Raw genomic sequence first — 6,334 nt, forward strand, 5'->3', positions numbered from 1 at the left:
CCTATACCATGCAGATACATCACGCGAAAACTGTAATGAATGCTTCCGTCATGCCTGAATGCAGAAGGTCCTTCCCAGTCCCCGTAGAGCACGTCTGCCCAGGCAGTGTGCCTGCAGGTGGGGCCAGATTCCAAATCACATCTGTCTCCCCTTATTTAAACAGGCAGAGGGGTGCGGTCGTTAGAGTGTAATAGCACACATGCCACACCAAAATCACACCGATGAGCGCTAACGATCTGATCTGAGAAGATCTGGAGGCAAAGTCATGTGACGTTACCATCCAGACACTGTCAGGAGGGTGAGGGAGTCACCAAGTGTCATCAAGTCCAAAGGCTGAAACGTGATGTCGACGGCAGAGAGAATTGATTAACTTTGTTACTTAATGGGTATGCTAAAAATAGGACTGTGAGGTTGGGGGTTAGTCTTTCAGACAAGACCACCATCCCAGTGAGACATCAGCTATTCACCATGTTTGATTTCTCTGTGAAACAAAACCCAACTATTTGGAATAGACATTACGTTCCAATAATCCTCTCCACTCTTTCACTGAGAAGATCGAACGCAGTGTTCATCTGTGCCATAGTGTCTGCAAGATGTGGAATGGTGGAGCTGAATCACAGTGACAGGTGAGTTCAGCACACTCACAGGTAAAGGTTCTGAATCACAGTGACAGGTGAGTTCAGCACACTCACAGGTAAAGGTTCTGAATCACAGTGACAGGTGAGTTCAGCACACTCACAGGTAAAGGTTCTGAATCACAGTGACAGGTGAGTTCAGCACACTCACAGGTAAAGGTTCTGAATCACAGTGACAGGTGAGTTCAGCACACTCACAGGTAAAGGTTCTGAATCACAGTGACAGGTGAGTTCAGCACACTCACAGGTAAAGGTTCTGAATCACAGTGACAGGTGAGTTCAGCACACTCACAGGTAAAGGTTCTGAATCACAGTGACAGGTGAGTTCAGCACACTCACAGGTAAAGGTTCTGAATCACAGTGACAGGTGAGTTCAGCACACTCACAGGTAAAGGTTCTGAATTACAGTGACAGGTGAGTTCAGCACACTCACAGGTAAAGGTTCTGAATCACAGTGACAGGTGAGTTCAGCACACTCACAGGTAAAGGTTCTGAATCACAGTGACAGGTCTGAACCACTGCAGGAGGGAAACTCGCTTTGCTGTAGAAACGGTAGCTGGGATTCGTCCCACCTACGTTCCAACCACTACATGAGAGAAGCCGACTGTATCTAGTCTCGTAACGCTTATGCAGATTAAAGGCAAATTAGAAGCATAAGGGAATGTTTTAATGTTTTGTTTTAATTCTGTCCGGGCACACAATATTAACAGGATATGTTTTGATTGTAAGGGACAGTTCATGCGGCCTCCTGTACTGGAGCAGTGGTTTGTCTCTAAGGGCTGAGCTGTAGTCCGTGTCTGCAGGGGCCAAGCACAGTCTGCTCACCTCCTCTCCCTGAGACATTTTAGGACTTGCGTTATGTAAGGAGTGACTTATCTTGTCAGTTTAATTTGAAGGAGCTGGATATATTGTGTGAACACTCAATGTTTAAAAAATCTGTCTTGTGGAGTCCAGTTGTTCATATAGTCAAGGTTTTTCTTAATATACTGTAATATACTAATGACAAGAAGCAAAAGTAACACATTCACACTGTACAAAATACGAAACAACAGACATGATGACAAGTACTCATCTTTTCAAATGTTTGTCTCAAATTATAACGGAGATGTCACGTAGGAATGTAAAATCCTTGCGGAAGGTTCTGCTGTGTTTTGATTTGCTGGTTTGCTCTTTAGTGCCTGATTAAGGATCTGATTATGTGCCTGATTAAGGGTCTGATAAACTGCTTGATTAAGTGTCTGATTAAAGGTTTGATTAAGGATCTGATTAAACATCTGATTAAGGGTCTGATTAATGGTCTGATAAAGTGTCTGATTAAGTGTCTGATTAAGGGTCTGATTAAGGATCTGATCAAGGGTCTGATTAAGTGCCTGATTAAGGGTCTGATTAAGTGTCTGATTAAGTGTCTGATTAATGGTCTGATTAAGGGTCTGATCAAGGGTCTGATTAAGGGTCTGATTGGGATCATATGGCCTGGAGCAGCCATCATTTATGATGTCATACAGACATGTTAGTGGTGTTGCATGCTGGGATCAGAGGTTGTTATTAAGTTTCAAAGATATGCTACCAAAACCAGGCCCATGCCCAAGTGTACAGCCTGTCTATGACATATATAAACATTCCTGATATATTTAGGGAAAGGGAATACAGTGAAATGGAAGTACCTTAATATCCTTTAACCAGTGAGGACAGTGCTATTCAAAGGACGATCCAGCTTTAGTGTCCACACAGCTGTGAAAGTCCCAGCATGCTTGGAGTGGACAGCTCTCTGAGAAGAGCTGGCCAGATGGTTCCAGACACCACACATTCCACTACACACACCGCGCTGAAGGCACTGAGGCTCACAGTCTAAGCACTGCTACTCACCCATATGTTTTGTCTTTATATTTGTATTCAGTGGAATTTGTTTTGATATTTTAGCAAATAACTAAAAACTTGTAAAATATTTACAATATTACACATTCCAAAGGTCTTTTTAATCATACACTAGTGAAATTGCACCTCTTTGCACATCATCTGTAAATGCTTTTGAATGTGAACTTTATGCAGATATTGTTTCTCCTCTTGAGAATCATATGTGGCATCTCACTGTGTCAGACCATCCATCAACACACACACACACACACACACACACACACACAAACACACACACACACACACACACACACACATCACAACACATGAATACAAACAAAAATACAACAGAAATGACAGACAGAGATAGAGAGAGACAGAGTGCTAGATAGATAGATAGATAGATAGATAGATAGATAGATAGATAGATAGATAGATAGATAGATAGATAGATAGATAGATAGATAGATCGGTAGACAGAGCGAGAGAGCTGCGTTGTCAATTTTCATTTTATAAAGATGTTATAATTAGAGATCAGCATCTTGGCTCCTAGCCATAAAAATAATTGCATCTCTAAATTACAGACGTCACTCCGTAATCCAGAAATGGTTCTTCAAACAGACCCCTTCTGAACCAGAAACTGAGCACATACACAGCCTACTCACCACTCAATAAAACATCAAAGAACTCACAGATCTCATCCATATCACACACACACACACACACACACACACACACACACACACGCATACATACACACGCACATGTACACACACACACACGCGCATACATACACACGCACATGTACACACACACACACGCGCATACATACACACGCACATGTACACACACACATGCACGCATACATACACACGCACATGTACACACACACACACAATCACCAAGATAATATTTAGCTTTGGACATTTTTTTTGTCTCAGTGGAACAGAAAGAGAATCAGCACAGCTTCACAGAGATCAGGATTTGGACTGGAGGTACGACCTGTGTTCACGCCTCTATTCACTCCTCTGTACACTCCTCTATTCACGCCTCTGTTCACTCCCCTATACACTCCTCTATTCACTCCTGGGTTCACTCCCCTATACTCTCCTCTATTCACTCCCCTGTTCACTCCCCTATACACTCCTTTATTCACTCCCCTGTTCACTCCCCTATTCACTCCTCTATTCACTCCCCGGTTCACTCCTTTATTCACTCCTCTGTTCACTCCCCTATTCACTCCTCTATTCACTCCTATATTCACTCCCCTATTCACTCCTCTGTACACTCCTCTATTCACTCCCCTGTTCACTCCCTTATACACTCCTCTATTCACTCCTATGTTCACACCTCTATTCACTCCTCTATTCACTCCTCTGTACACTCCTCTGTACAATCCTCTATTCACTCCCCGGTTCACTCCTCTATTCACTCCTATATTCACTCCCCTATTCACTCCTCTGTACACTCCTCTATTCACTCCCCTGTTCACTCCTCTGTACACTCCTCTGTACAATCCTCTATTCACTCCCCTATTCACTCCACTATTCACTCCTCTGTTCACTCCCCTATTTGCTCCTCTATTCACTCCCCTGTTCACTCCTCTATTCACTCCTATATTCACTCCCCTATTCACTCCTCTGTACACTCCTCTATTCACTCCCCTGTTCACTCCTCTGTACACTCCTCTGTACAATCCTCTATTCACTCCCCTATTCACTCCACTATTCACTCCTCTGTTCAGTCGCCTATTCACTCCTCTATTCACTCCTGGGTTCACACCTGTGTTAATGCAGGACTGCGACCCACCAGCTGCAGTGTCGGGACTGCTCAGAGCTGACACTTCCTGGTCGCACGTGTGTACAGGCGACAGTGGCTAGCAACCACACGAGTGAAGCCTGCTAGTTCTGTCAAAACTCCAAACGCAAAAAAAACCCCAAAAAGATAAGAGAGTTCCAGCATCCACATTCAGGCTCATGTATTATTAAATTATTGTAAATATTTCAGGGGCAGACAGGATGTGTGTGCCATCATGAATATTTAAGCCCCTTTTCCAGAGTCCAGTGTGCTGAGGGAAACATGGATGCATGTGAGCTTGCAGCTCCCGGGAGGTGGCGAGTGTTCCCGCACACTGCTGGCGGAGTGTGTCCTTCATCCCGGACGGTTAACCACGCTCAGCTCTCTCTCCCTCTCTCTGCTCCCAGTTTTCCGTGCAGTCATGCCTTTGTCAGCACCTCCCTATCAGGGATCCGATTGGACTCTGTCAGCTCTCTGTTCCCTCAACACCCTCTTGAGGAAATGTGGGAATTGCATGTGGAGAGAATTTAGTGCTTTGCTTTCGAATGGGAAAACTCATGCAGAAACTGGTGCGGAAAATAAAAGAAGTAATTATGTTGCCGTCTGGGAAGAGAATGAGGACATCTGTGCTCCCGACACAGCTGCGTGAGCGCCGTGCTGCCGGTGTTCTCCCCCACTCATATCGACACAGAGATTATAATTAATATTCTGAGCTGCCCGACACACACACACACACACACACACACACACACACACACACACACACGCACACGCACACGCACACGCGCGCGCGCACACGCACACACGGCACTGAGTCGTTATCTCCACCCTTCTCAGAGGACTCGGGTCCTGCGTAATTGTGTCCGCCTCTCACACTCCCCGGTGATTGCGCTCGAGGTGGGGAGTTTCGTCGCTCCGGCTGCACCACTAATTCGAGCTCCAACCATCATTTCAGTTCCCAACCTCCACCCGTGGACACAGAGGAAGGCAGTGGAGAGACCCAGGCGGGCAGGCGCTACACGGAGATCTGTGTTAAACTTGAACCCGTGCTAACTTTACTTGGCTGGCTGGACAGACCCCTGGTCCCCTTGTCAAACCGTGTCCTAATCACAGCTTTCTCAACTCGGTCACACACTCGGCACACGCAGGAATAGCAGACAGGACCCGCGTCTTACCTGCACCAGTGTTCAGCGGATAAGGTCCATGAGCAGAGTGATGTGAAGGCGCACGCAACCCCAAATCTCCGTAGTTCAGCGCGTCTGAGCAGGACTGAGGTATCGGCTCCCCGATCAAGTTGCTCTGGTCGGGTACATCCGCTGGCCCGCTCTCTGGCTTCTACAATGCCCTCTGTTATTCTCATGTATTTTTCCTTCGTCTGTATTCCACCCCGTAAAGAGCGAGGGATGCTGAAACACTCCGCAAGGATTAAGAAATGAGAGACAGAGAAAGGGAGAGAAAAGGAGAGAGAGGGAGAGTGAGAGCACTCCTGGTGCGCTCGTCAGTGGCCAGAGACGCTGCCTGCGTTCCCACCCCAAAGAGCCCTGCTGCGTGCTGCTCCACAGAGCCTTCCAAGCGCTCGCATCCTGGGCAACTTTGACAATCGCGCACACTCCAGCCGCACGAAGGACACGCGCAGAGTAGTATCTAGCAGCCGGCCTCTCTCAGTGCAGCCCAGTAAACCTCCACAGTCCTCGGGGTCTAAGCAGCTCGTTGTGCGTTCCTGTTATTTTCAAACATTTCTCCTTTCTGGTGCAGTCGCTGGATGTTGAGAACTGAACGTCTCTCTCGCTCTCTCTCTCTTTCACTGCTTCCCTCCCTCACTGGGTCTCGTGCACGCTCGCACGTGCACACACACACAGCCACAAGGCCCTCCCTCTTTCCCTTACACTCACAGCTCCCTCCTCCTTCATCTCTCTCTCTCTCTCTCTCTCTCTTTCTGACTCTCTCTCTACCTCTCTCTCCCTTTCTTCCTCAACCTCTCTGAATCTCTCGCTCCTCCTCTCTCCCTCTCTTTCTCTCGCTCCTCATCTCTCTCCCTATCTGTCAAT

At 46.7% G+C, this 6,334-nt stretch overlaps 1 protein-coding gene across 2 annotated transcripts in view; it reads right to left on the reverse strand.

Moving 5' to 3' along the window:
• Positions 1-6,113, reverse strand: part of lingo2 (leucine rich repeat and Ig domain containing 2) — a 208,251-nt gene extending 202,138 nt beyond the window's left edge. For both annotated transcript variants that reach the window (XM_035532442.1, XM_035532440.1), the window contains exon 1: positions 5,462-6,113. The gene's annotated coding sequence lies outside the window, so the exon portion shown is untranslated. The remainder of the gene's footprint in view (positions 1-5,461) is intronic.
• Positions 6,114-6,334: the final 221 nt, after the last annotated feature.

Source organism: Electrophorus electricus, chromosome 12 (genome assembly GCF_013358815.1).
Source record: "Electrophorus electricus isolate fEleEle1 chromosome 12, fEleEle1.pri, whole genome shotgun sequence".
Taxonomy (NCBI): domain Eukaryota; kingdom Metazoa; phylum Chordata; class Actinopteri; order Gymnotiformes; family Gymnotidae; genus Electrophorus; species Electrophorus electricus.